Source organism: Macaca fascicularis, chromosome 13 (assembly GCF_037993035.2).
Source record: "Macaca fascicularis isolate 582-1 chromosome 13, T2T-MFA8v1.1".
NCBI classification, from domain to species: Eukaryota; Metazoa; Chordata; class Mammalia; order Primates; family Cercopithecidae; genus Macaca; species Macaca fascicularis.
In genome coordinates, this window is record NC_088387.1 from 53,041,778 (window position 1) to 53,055,332 (window position 13,555).

Here is a 13,555-nt window from a genome sequence, read left to right on the forward strand (position 1 = left end):
GATAATGGTATGGAACTTTCTAGGTTAGTTCATAAAAGACATTTGTGACTTCTGCCTTGTACATTCATGGATCGTTCGCTTTGGAGGAACCAGCTGCCATGTTTTAAGATGCTCAAGTAGGCTCATGGAGAGGTCTATGTAGCAAGAAACTGAAACCTTCTGCTAAGAGCAATGTGAGGAGCCATCTTGGAAGCAGATCTGCCAGCCCCTGTCAAGCCTTCAGAGGACTGCAGCCCAGGGCACCATCTTGACTAAAACCCAATGAGCTAGTCTAGCTGGAACCACCCAGCTAAGCCCTCCTGGATTCCTGACTCTCAAAAACTGGGTAATGTAATACATGTTAATTGTGTTCACGTTTTGGATAATTTATTATGCCATAAGAGAATTTATTTATTTATTTATTTATTTATTTATTTATAATTTATTATGCTAATTTTTTAAAAACTGAGGTTAAATTCATATAAAATAAATTAACTATTTTGAGGTGACAATTCATTGGCGTTTAGCACAGTCAAAAAGTTGTGCAACCATCATGTCTATCTAGCTCTGGAACATTTTCATCACCCCGAAAGGAAACTTGATAATCATTAAGCAGTTACTTTCATTCTTCCTTCCCTCAGACTTTGGCACACACCAATCTGCTTTCTGTCTGCATGGATTTACCTATTTTGTGTATTTTATCAAGTGGAATCATACAATATATATCCTTTTGTGTCTGGATTTTTTACTTAACATAGTGTGTTTTCAAGGTTCATTCACATGGCAATATCAGTGCTTCATTCCACTTTATCGCTGAACACTATTGCTTTGTATGCGTATGTCATAGTTTGTTTACCCATCGATCTGGCGATGAACATTTGGATTGCTTCTACTTTTTGGCTATTGTGAATAGTGCTGCTATGAACATGTGTGTATATGTATGTATTTGGGTACTTGCTTTCAAATTTGTGTATACCCAAATTCTTTTGGGTATGCACACAGTCAGGAGAGTGGGATTTCTGGGTCCTATGGTAATTTTATGTTTAGCTTTTTGAGGAATCATCAAACCATCCTCATCAAAACTTATTTTTTTGATTATATCCATCCTAGTGGGGGTAAGATTGTACCCCATTGTGGTTTGGATTTGCATTTTCCTAATGAAGAAATAAGTTATTTAAAACTTATTCCAAATTTATGCTATGAAGGCATAAATTTGGTCCATAGGAGAAATAATACATTGAAGTGTCCCAGTCATTAACTCATTAATTAACTCACTTTTTGAACAAACATTCCTTGAGCATCTTCTACAGAATAGGTCCTGGGGGTTGTGGAGTTCTCAAAGTTGAATGAAACAAAGTCTTTTCCCCTAAAGAGACTTCTGTCAACGAGGGGAGATGAGATGTTTATCATAGCAGAGACTTGTCATCTATTCCAACTGTAAGCTGTTTTGAAACAGACATGGGGAAGCATTAGAGGACTTAACCTCACATTAAGGAAAGCAGATTTAAGACTTGCCTGGGATCCAGAAGCCAAGCTTCTGAGAGTTCGTGAACCAACATTGCCAACTTCATGATTTTGTCCAGGGCTAAACCCTCCCAGGCTGAGTAAGTGAGCACTTGCCATGGCTCCCACCCACTCCCCTTTGCCTGTCAGCACGTTTGGGCTCCCCAGGGCGGCCTGGCTTTCCCTCTCCTGGAGGACAGCCCAGTTGGCAATACAACTGCTTTGCTTGTATCCTAAGTTTAGGATTGGGGGAGTTGGTAGGAGAGAGGATTGGATTTTGTTTTGTTTTGTTTTTCTTTTTTTTTTTTTGGCCTTTCAACTCTCAATTTCAAACCCCGAGCCTGGACTTTGAGTCAGGCTTCATTCATTTTGCCCCTGGCATCAATAACAGTCTTTGCCTGTGCCAAGAATGACCCCTGCCTGTTCTGGTGCTGCCACATTTCTTTACATTCCTTCGCTGAGACAGACTGGGAAGTGTAACATCTTCTCAGACTCAAGTTGAACTTGGCATTTTACTGGATTATACTGATCACCACCAGGCCTTCATTTGTTCTCTCTCTCTTTGGCTAGAGTCTACAAGTCCTACACAGCCTACCCTGTATCTTTTATGATATTATCTTCTTTTGTTTGCTGGGTTTGCTTTTTTGCCTTTCCAATGGATTCATTTCATTTTAACAAATATATCAAAGTATGTACAATGTGCCAGACACTATAATAGTATTGAGGAGACAGAAATGAACACGTTAGACCTGGTCCCTGACCTGATGCTGCTTACAGCCTACTAAGGAGTATGGCATCCATTTATTCAATTGATTTACCAAACAAATGTTTATTGAGTTCTTACTGTGAGCTAAGTGGAATTCTAGGTGTTAGGAACACAATGGTGAGCTACATAGATTTGATCCTTCATGTCAAGGAATTCTTAGTTTGTGGAGGAGGTAAGAACTTAGTACATAAACATGTCTGTTATCTACTCCTGCTCCATGTCTTTACTTCCTTCCATATGCAGCTTAAATTCTGTGGCCAATTACCTTCCTGTGTTATAATCACTCTCTTGAACATACCCTCCACTCCCTTGTCCCATTCTTGCTTCAGTGAACTCTCTTAATTAAACCACATCGTTGCCTACTTGGTGGCTATGCTGAGTGGTCTAGCTTTAAATTCACATTCACTTACCTCTAGGGTGAACTTAAAACTCACAGGAAATTATACTGTATTTTTCAAGTCCAATCACACTGTTATTCTGCCAGACAACTATTGCATGTTTTTCGTCTCTCCCCAAACTTCCGATATCTCTCCCCCATCCTCATTCTCAGATGACAGTCTTGTGTGGTTTGTGGTGTTTAGCTTGATTCCTGACTTTTCAACATATTCCTTGTATTGCAGGGGGCAGAAGTCTCAAAACTCTATTTTCCAAACTGTTGTCAGCTGCTTTCCAGTTAGCATCTGCCAAGGAGACCCTGACACAGATTAGAAAGCAGGAGGAAGAGAGAAATCATTCTTATTCTGGATTTGACAATGGCAGCTGCCTGCAGGCAACTGCAGCTTCCAGCCACACCAGCATTTCCAGCACCTACAGAGGAGGTAGCTCCTGCTCAGCATTGGCAGCAGTTTAGCCTGCAAGTCGCTGGTCGCCTTACAGGTCCCCTCTCTCCCATTGTCTTCTTCAGTACTTCCAGCCTTTTGCACCCAATTCCTTCCATTAAAATTCTCTCTGTTTGAGAATGTTTCATGTTTTCCAAATTGGTCACTGATTGATAAAACTTGTTCCTTATTTCATTGAGAATATGGAAGCTATCTGAAAACAACTTCCATATCCTCCTACCACTATGTCTACCCACCTTCCAGCATCTGTGTGTATAAACTCTAGCTTCTCTCTTATTTCTTAGGACTGGCTGTCTGCGTTCCTAGCCCAGTTTCCACCTCTGCATTGATCCTAGACCTTATTGCTTCTGACTCACTCACGCATTTCTATCATCATCAATTTCTCTTCCCTGCATTGCCTATTTTTTTTGCTTCTTTTCCAGATCATTCCTGTGAGCAAAAAATGTATGCGTTTTGCCTTCCACATTCAAACAAAATAAAATGACAATAATGATAGAAATAAAACAGAAAAAAATTCCTCTCCTTTCTGCACTTCCCACCCTAAGTACTACCCTCCTTTCTATTCTTCCATTAGCAGCAGAATCCCTTGAAAGAGTGGTTCATACTGTCTCCTCCTGATTTCCCTTGAACCTACTCCAATCAGGCTTAAGCTCGAACAGTGCACTGAAACTGCCTTAAATACATCTAATGACCTCCACAATACTAAATGCAATGGTCAATTCTTAGCCCCACTCTTCCTTGACCAACCAGCAGTCTTTGACACAGCTGAGTACCCTCCAACCCTTCAATGGGCCTCCAGAACACCACACGTGTGTGGCTTTGCTCTATCCTTCTGACCACTCCTTCTGCTTTGCATCTTCCCAATCCCAAGTTAAGAAGTGTCCTCAACCTTAGCTCCTGGGCCTTTCCTCTCTTCTGTCTCTATTTAGCTCATTTCGTGATTGCATTCAGTGTCGTGGTTTTAAATATAATCTCTATGCTGACAACTTCCAATATACATTTCCAGCCCAGGTGTCTTTCTTGAGCTCTAGACTCATATGTCTAACGTTCTCCTTGATGTCTAATGATCTATAAATCAGCCTGTTCAAAAGTGATCTCCAATTGTTCCACCCCCCACAAACCTGCTGCATCACAGGCAGCAGGTCTTTCTTATCTCAGGGAATGGAAGCACTATGACGTTGGAACCATCTCCACTCTGTTTCCCACCTGATTTGGCTGTGTCCCCACCCAAATCTCACCTTGAACTGTAATAACGGTGGGGCCAGGTGGAGATTATTGAATCCTGGGGGCGGTTTCCCCCATACTTTTCTTGTGATAATGAATAAGTCTCACGAGGTCTGGTGGTTTTATAAATGGGAGTTCCCCTGCACAAGCCCTCTTGCCTGCCACCATGTAAGGCATGCCTTTGCTCTTTCTTCTTCTGCCATGATTGTGAGGCCTCCCCAGCCATGTGGAACTGTGAGTCGGTTAAACCTCTTTCCTTTATAAATTACCCGTCTCGGGTATGTCTTTATTAGCAGTGTGAGAACAGACTAACACACCACCCATATCCACGGTATCAGGAGATCTCCCCAGCCCTACCTTCAAAATATATACAGGATTAAATAACTTCTCATCAACTCTACTGCTTCTACCCTTATTTAATCCACCCCCATCTCTTACCCAGAATATTTTAAAAGTCTCTTAACAGGTGTTTGCCAGAGTGCCCTTTTTAAACTGTAAGGCAGATCATGTCACTCCCCTGATTCAAACCCAGCTTAGCTTCCCGTCTCACTCAGCAGAAAAGCCACATGAGCCACATGGCCTACCAGGTCCCACACCCACAGAGTCAGGCCTCCACTTCCTCTGCCTTCACCACCTGCTACTTCTCCTCTGCACCCTCAGCTCCTGTTATCCTGGCTTCTTTGCTATTCTTTACCTGGGGCTTTTGCATGTTCTGTTCAACCCATCAGAATAGTTCCCCTCAGGAATTCTTTTCCTTCTTCTCTACTGTTCTTTTAGGTCTTTATAAAAATGTAACTTCAATTAGGCCTCCCGGGGGGGCCCTATCGAAAACTGCAAATGGCATCCTTAACCCTGACATCTCTATCCCTGTTCCCTGCTTTGTTTTTCTCTCGCACACCGAATGTAACCTAACATACTATGTGTTTTACCTACGGATTCCTTTGCTTATACTCTTGCCTTTCACTGGGATGTAAGCTCATGAAGATAGGGGCTTTGTCTACTCAGCTTCCTGCTTTAGCCCTAGCCCATAACACCATGCAGAGCACCTAAGAGAAATTCAATAATTGTGAATGAAGGAGCAAATAATTAAAAGGTGCCTCAAGCAAAAGAAGAGTGTCATGAGAGAGAATAGCAATCAGGACCCACTTTAGATATGGTGGGTGTGGGGGAGATGGGAGGAGCCAGGCCCTCTGGCAAGTGGATTTTAAGATAAGACCTTAGGAGTGTGGGTTGGGGAATAAAAAGTAGCTTGATCCACTGCTTTGGTTTGCTGGGCAATGAGAGGTTTCCCAGGATGTAGGACTTTCAACGCTAAAAGGAAAGTGCCAGGCAAACCAGGATGAATTGGTGACTTTAGGAGAAGGGGAAGAGAATGTCCCTGGTGGAGGGTGGTACAAGTTCAAGTACTCTGCTGGAAAAGCCTTGGGCCAGGCTAGGCAGAGCCCTGTAGGGTGCGGCAGCAGTGTTTTCTATCACCTGTGCAATGGGAGGTCACCAGAGGATTTTTGTAGAACCCTTTCTAGCTCTCATGTGGAGGATGGGTTGGAGCCCAGTAAGAGAGAAGCGTGGGGACCTGTTTTCTCCAGGGGAGGAAGGTCGTGAAAGGTGGTTTGGGTTCTGTGAAGACCTAATCAGATTCACCCTAGGGGATTCGGAGGGGGCCAAGGTTGAGTTATTGCTTCCTCATCTCTGGGTGCTGGGAAGAGTGGGCAGGCTCTGAATCTACCTATTATAATTTTGTTTAATACCAGCACTTACTGCAAATTGCAAAGTAGGTGAGATTGGAGTGGTTTTTTGATAAAGAGAGAGCTTGTCAAGGGGACTTTCTGAGCCATTTTCCACATCAACTCAATAGAGGTGTTAATCCTCAATCTGGATAACAGAATAATTCAACTACCGACTTTGGCTTTAAACTCCATTGCAGATTAACCAACTGTCAAGGACCTCAGCTGCCAGCAGACAGGCCTTGATGACGAAGAATGTCAGACACCCACGGCAGGCACCGCGGACGCTCCAGGCCTGACTCCTCCCTGTGGAAGGCACAGGGGCAGTGCTGGTGAACTTCTGGATGGCCCTGGGTAGTTGATTGCTGGCTGCTACCATATCCCAACAGGGCAGGAAGAAACCTGTTTTGTGCCAGATGACAGGGGGGGATTTCCTGGTTTTGACTCTTTAAGACATAAATTGTGATCTAGAAAGAGACTGGCCTGCACAGGAGCATCATCAAAACAGTTTTGTTCTTCTAAAAATAAATTTTAAACAGAATGGCAAAATTATTAAGCGTCTTGAAAATTGAGTTGACTTTAGTGCTCTCACATGCTATGATTATTTTTGCATAATGTCTCCTGTTATTTTCCTATGCAAATTTATCTATTAACATAGTTTCTATAAGTGAAAGTATATCCTTATTTCTTTTATTATGTATTTCTATTACTCATTCACATTCTGATAGAAAATAGGGTTACTTTTTCTAATTATACGCATAACTTTGCAAAGAACATCTTTGTGTGAAAACAATGTTATTGTTTTGAATTATTTCCTTAAGATTAACTCTTAGAAGTAAATCTAAGTCCAACTTTTTAAACACAATATAATACATGTATATCATCACTGCCACATTGCTTTCTAAAGTATTAAATTTAACTTCTTGTAGTATATGAGTATGTAAATTTTGTAATAACAATTTCTTTTATTTTTCAGTTTTGTAATTTAGTAGTTATGATATCACATCTCATCTTTGTTTCAATTTTATTTCCTTGATTACTGATGAGATCAAATATTTTTTCATAAAATCCCTGTCTTCTGTTCTTTATTTCTTCCTTTCCTGTCTAGTGCAATTTGCAATTCTTGTATGAGCCTCCTCTTCTTTCCGATGGGTCTACCAGAAGTTTTACCTAGTAGGATTATTGAAGGCATTGATTACTCAGAACAATGCTGGTGAGTAGTCATGGGCTTGAGTTTGATGTCATTAACTGCCTGGCTTTGAATGCTGACTCTGACATTTGAATGCCAATGAAACATAGAAACGTCATTTTGCCAAGGGCAAGTGGGATTGGAGACACCACTGTGGCTGTCTTTGGAAAATGCCACCTGTCACATTAATCATTTTCTTTTTTCTTTTCTTTTTAAAAATAGACACGCAGTCTCACTATGTTGCTCAGCTTGGTCTGAAATTCCTGAGCTCAAACAATCCTCCCACCTTGGCCTCCCAAAGTGCTGAGATTACAGGCGTGAGCCACCACACCAGGCCTATAACTGTAGCTTTTGAATATTATTTTTCTCTCCCTTTTTCTTATTTTTCAAATTTGTCTTGTTTATTCTTGCTCATTTATTTTTCCATATGAATTTTAGAACCGTCTTATCAAGGGCTTTTGACTGGCAATGCATTAGACTTATTAACTAAATTGGGGGATAACCAACAAATCATTTTCTATTTGTAAATTTGCCAAGCCTTTTCTTTCTCTTTGTTTCTGCTTACCGTCCCTTAACTGTAGCACGCCATTCCCAAAGCAGCCACAAGGTGGGTGTAGGAGCAAGGAAGGTGAACCTCAGGCCCTTTTTGGTGTTTCTTGAGACCTGGCACGAGATACAAGGGTGAGTTTGCTAGACAGAATGAGGCTGCAATTATCTACACTTATTTGGCCTAGCTTACAGACATTTCATTTTCATTTTCTTTGGATAAATGAAGCACAATCGTTCCCCATTTTATTATTTATTTATTTATTTGTTTGTTTGTTTGTTTATGAGATGAAGTCTTGCTCTGTCGCCCAGGCTGGAGTGCAGTGGTGCAATCTTGGCTCACTGCAACCTCTGCCTTCTGGGTTCAAGCAATTCTTCCACCTCAGCCTCCCGAGTAGCTGGGATTACAGGGGTGCACTACCATGCCTGGCTAATTTTTGTAGTTTTTGATAGAGATGGGGTTTTACCATATTGGCCAGGCTGGTCTCGAAATCCTGACCTCAAGTGATCCACCCGTCTCAGCCTCCCAGAGTGTTGGGATTATAGGAATGAGCCACTGTGCCCAGCCTCTTTCTTTTATAGATGACAAAGTAAAGCCCTCAGAAGAGAGACAACCTGTCTACAAGGAGGACACAGAGCCCATGTCCTCTTGTATCAAGGTTACTCTTTTCTACACTATCCAAAAAGAATAAAAAACAAGTGGAAATGAAATCTAAAGCAATGGCTGGAAAATGGGTGCAAGACCATCATCCCCATGTTCAGAATCCTGGCCTTAGCCTCCACGTGCCACTCAGCTCTGTGTAGGTAGTCACCAAGCCGGGCCATTGTCCTTCATGGTATATCTCACATCTATCTTTCCTCTCCTCACAATATCATCTCCATCTCACCTCTGACTGGTATCCAGGACCCCAGTTTTCCCCTCCAGCCCATCCCCTTCGCTAGGGTAAAAATTTTCATTAGTCAGAGGTGGGAAAATGGGGACAAACAAGGTTATTGTTTCCGGAATGAGATGCCTGGGGTTGAGCTAGCTGATGGGCCTTCAGAAGCAGGCTGGGCCTTCTGGGAACATTTTAGTGGGTCGATGGAAGAGATGTCAAGGGCATGCCCACCGCACCACTCCTGGCTCCTACTGGGACACCCACAAGGAGCCTCCTGAAATTTCTCCAAGGGGCTGGGAATTATTGTCTGTTGACTCCAGGGCACGGTCAGAGCAGGCAAGCAAGTTGGGGACAATCACCAGGCAGCTCCCGGCAGCGGCAGGCAGCACAGGGCAGCCTCTCCGGTGCCTATCTCGGAAAGCCTGCTGAAGAATGAGCAGCCACACTGGGGCTTGCTTTCCAAAATGACTGTTGCTGAGTCACTGTGGCAATGTGACCCTGGGCCACGCCTCTTGGCACCTGCTATTTTACTTCCGATAGCTTGAAGAAGAGAAATTAGAAGCCTCAGTGTTGCCTTATAAGGCAAATAGGGGCAATTCTTTGGGAAGGAAGGGCTGTGACTCAGGGAGGCCTTCAGAGGGGAGGGAGAAGTGGCTGCTCACAGATCAGAGGTTTGCATACACACACACACACGTGCTCACGCATGAGCAGGGGACAAGCTTCCTTCACCCATTCTACATACATGTACACACTCTTTTGTCTTTTGTGAATTCTTCTCCTTTTAAACACACAGAGCCTGGATTCACCTATACCAGTATGGTGGTGTGGAGTAGCTGGGGGGATGTTTATTCCCCCCCTTCAGTAAGCAGCTCTGCATTAATTGTGCCTTGAGGAAGAAGACCTCAGATCTGAGGTTAGAAGGCCGCTGCTTGTGATGCGCTGAAGCTCAGAGGTCACCCCTCATCCGATTCTCCACACCATCCCTCAGGAAACCACTTCAGTGATCCAAAATAGGGACTTAGGTGTATGACTGAAGAGGTCCTGGACCTCCAGAGGTACAATTACCTGCTCCTTAGAAGCACTCCAGAGTTTATCAAAGCCTACTTCAGCTGGGGAAAGCTCTGGGCCTCCCCTCAGCAGCCACCCATGATGTCTGGTTGCTTGAGAAGCACCATGGTTGCTTCTCTAAGTCCCCTGCCAGCCCCACCTGCAGGAGCTGGGATTGGGATGGGTAAAGTTTCCACAGCTACTTTCTTAGTGTAGGAATCACTCCAAGGCCCTGCGCACTACGTACTTGACACCTTTCATCTCAAATACTCCCTTTGCCTCTGTCTGGCTTGATTCAGTGTCTGGTCCATACCCTGTTTTCCAGGTCTATTCACTTAAGGCATACATCTGAGTCACCTGCCTCCCTCATGTCTAACACCGCCCTCCTTATGAGCAGCTATCCCAGGACAACAGAGGGGAAGGCGATGATGAGATAGACCATTCCGTCGCACCCTCAACCCCAAGCTACTAAGGCCATCAGGTTAGCCTCCTCCATCAGGAGAGGAAAATGACCTTGGATAGAATATTAAATATGAGTTGTGCATTAAAAAAGAGAATCAGAGAGGCTATGTAGTTTATTGAAGGCCAATAGCTATTGTTTCTGTGCCTCCTTTCAAACCAAATAATCATGAGTCACAATTTATTGACTGTTTCCTATGAATCTAACCCCATGCTAGCTTCTTTTGTCATCTCATTTAATTCTCATTACTATGGTTATTAGTTTAAGTGTGAGGAAACTTAGACTCAAATTTTGCAGCTTACTCGAATTCTGATTCAATAGGGAGTCATTCTAACAGTTGTTAGAATTATGGAATTAGAGTTAAAGTTAGTATTATGAAATTAAAATATTAGATTTTATTTAAAATCAAAGTTAGTATTATGAAATTAAAATATTACATTAGAAAACTCAGAACTTAAGTTTGACAGCTGCTCTGTATCTTGCATTTGGGAATTCAGATCTCATTCAAAAAAAATTTTTTTTGAGAAGGTGAAAGCTAGAATGCATTAGTAAATGCCTGCCTTTGCTGGGCCCCCATACCACCCTTTTCTCCTCTACAACCACCCTGCACACACACACACGCACACGCACCCCGCAGGTTTTCAACGTCAACTGCCATAGAGAAAAACATTCTCAGGGGGGCCAGTAACAGTCCCAACTTGTTCTCATATCAATGATGTCACCTGACCAAGAAGTCTACTCCAATTTGCTCACTGAATTAAATCAAAAACTGAGCAGCAGAGGTAGTTAGCTTCTGTTAGGGTATTTAATTTCAGAAACTAAACAGCCTGCTGGTAAATTTAATGTCATTACTTCTCATTACTTAGTTAAGAAAGATAAGTGCTGGAATAATCACTAAGTAGAGGCTTTTATTGTTCAAAGTAAAAATGCAATTTTGATCAGATAAAGTAACATTCCGGCTGGGTGCAGTGGCTCACGCCTGTAATCCCAGAACTTTGGGAGGCTGAGGTGGTCTAATTGCTTGAGACCAGGAATTTGAGACCAGCCTGGCCAGCATGGTGAAGCCCTGTCTCTACTAAAAATACAAAAATTATCTGGACGTGGTGGTGCAGCCACTCGGGAGGCTGAGGCGTGAGAATCACTTGAATGTGGCAGGCAGAGGTTGCAGTGAGCCAAGATTACACCACTGCACTCCAGCCTGGGCGACAGAGCAAGACACTCTTAAAAAATAATAATAATAACATTCCTTTTTAATGGTCTCATTTGCTAGGAACAATGTATTAGAAAAAATAATACATAAAGTAGAATATATTGTACATTTTGTAAACAAATGGGCACCAGTTCCATAACAATTATGTATCATTTATTTTTATTTTGACACAGTTACAAAGTTATACAAAAGTTGCAAGTAGAAGAGCTTTATTTTCCTTACTCATTTGAGTATAAATTGGCATCTTGACATCCATTATTCCTGAATATTTTTAATTTTTATGAATACATAATATTTGTATATATTTATGAGGAAGATGTGATATTTTGACACATATATGCAATGTGTAATGTTTGAATCAGGGTAACTGGGATATCCATTACCTCAAGAATTTATTATTTCCCTATATTGGGAACATTCCAAATCCATTCCTCTAGTTATTTCAAAATATACAATAAATTATTGTTAACTGTACCTTAATATGCTATTGAACACTAGATCTTATTTCTACTATTTGACTGCATTTTTGTTCTATTACTGGACCCCTTTTTATCTTCACCTGTCCACTACCCTTCCCAGCCTCTGGTAACCATCATTCTACTCCCTACTTCCACAAGATCAATTTTTTTTTTTAGATCCTAACTATGAGTGAGAACATGTGATATTTCTGTCTATGTCTGGCTTATTTTACTAACATGATGTCCTCCTGTTCCATTCATTTTGTTACAAATAACAGGATTTCATTCCTTTTTATGGTGGAATAATATTCCATTGGGTATATGTGCTACATTTTCTTGATCCATTCATCCACTGATGCACCCTTAGATTAACTCCATACCTTGACTATTGTGAATAGTGCTACAATAAACATGGGAGTGCAGATCTCTCTTCAGTATACTGATTTCATTTCTTTTCAATATGTACCCAACAGTGGGACTGTTGGATCATATGGGAGCTCTCATTTTAGTTTCTTGAGGAACAGCCATACTGTTTCTATACTGTATTAATTTACATTCCCACCAACAGTGTATAAGTATTACCATTTCTTGGCATCCTTGTCAGAATCTTTATTTATTTATTTTTTATAAAAGACATTTTAACTGGAGTGAGATTATATCTCACATGGTTTTGATTTGTATTTTTCTGATGATTAGTGATGTTAAGCATTTTTTCATATACCTGTTGGCCATTTGTAAGTCCTCTTTTAAGAAATGTCTATTCAGATATTTTGCCTGTTTTTAATCAGATTATTTTATTTTTTGCTATGGAGTTGTTTGGGTTTCTTGTATATCTGGTTATTAATCCCTTGTCAGTTAAATAGTTTGCAAATATTTTCTTTCATTCTGTAGGCTGCTTCTTTGTTGATTGTTTCTTTTGCTGTACAGAAACTTTTTAGCTTGTTGTGATTCCATTTGTCCACTTTTTGCTTTAGTTGCCTGTGCTTTTGAGATCTTACTCAAAAAATCGTTGCCCAGATCAATGTCCTGAAGTATTTCCCCGATGTTTCCTTCTAGTAGTTTCATAGTTTCAGGTCTTACATTTAAGTATTTAATCCATTTTGGTTTGACTTTCATACATAGTAAGAGGTAAGAATCTAGTTTCATTCTTCTGGACATTGATATCCAATTTTCCCAATACTATTGCAGAAGAGACTCTCCTTTCCCCAATGTATGTTCTTGGTGCCTTCATCAAAAACAAACTTGTTAGTTTGTTTGTAAATGTGTAGATTATTTCTGGATTCTCTGTTCTGTTCAGTTGGTCTATTGTCTGCTTTTATGCCAGTACCATGCTGGTTTTGTTACTGTAGCTTTGTAGCATAATTTGAAGTCAGGTAATGTGATGCCTCCAGCTTTGTTCTTTTTGCTCAGGATTACTTTGTCTACTCAGGGTCTTTTGTAGTTCCATACAAATTTTAGGATTTTTTTTCTATTTCCATAAAGAATGTCATTGGCATTTTGATAGGGATTGTGTTGAATCCGCAGATCACTTTTGGTAGTATGGACGTTTTAACAATATGGATTTTTCTAATCCATGAACATGGGGGCTATCTTTCTGTTTTTGTGTGTCCTTTTTAATAACTTTCATCAATGTTTTACAGTTTTTGTTGTAGAGATCTTTCACTGCTTTGGTTAAGTTTATTTCTAGGTTTGTTGTTTTTTGGCAGCTATTGTTAATAGGATTGCTTTCTTG